We start from the raw sequence: 661 nt of genomic DNA on the forward strand, positions 1-661 counted from the left end.
TGACATATCCACCTTCAAAAATCTAAAAGGGTAAGTTCTTGCTTTGAACAACCATTTTACATACCCTTGCAAATTTCTGTATAAATCTGTGCAGCCAATCCTGAGAGTCCCTAAATCCCTTTAAATCACCCATTAGAGCCCCCCCCCCCGGTATAAAAATTAAAAAAATATAAACGTGCATACTTATTTTGAATGTTACATTCCATGCCCACTCCAATATTCATGTCCATTCGTGAACCTAATTCCGAGAAACTTCAAACCCTTTAACTCTGTATATACATAGATATTGGTTGGATATCACTTAAAGAGTACTATAGCATGAGTAGGATCGTACTGGAATGAAATCATTTAAGAAAGAATTAAGTTCTTATGCTGTTTTTGTCAGAAGCTGTTTTCGTATTAATATCGTAAATACAGGGTGGAAAATATTTATGTTAATAACGTAAAAACAAGATGGAAAGTTATATAATTAATATCAAAAGACAGTGTGAAAATTTTGTATACTAATATCGTGAACACAGAGTGAAACGTTTTTATATTAATATCCCAAAGTCAGAGTCGAAAGTATTAGTATTAATACCATACAGACAGGGTGGAAAATATTTATGTTAATAACGTAAAAACAAGATGGAAAGTTATATAATTAATATCAAAAGACAGT

Source organism: Limulus polyphemus, unplaced genomic scaffold (genome assembly GCF_000517525.1).
Source record: "Limulus polyphemus unplaced genomic scaffold, Limulus_polyphemus-2.1.2 Scaffold605, whole genome shotgun sequence".
In the NCBI taxonomy this organism is placed as follows: Eukaryota; Metazoa; Arthropoda; class Merostomata; order Xiphosura; family Limulidae; genus Limulus; species Limulus polyphemus.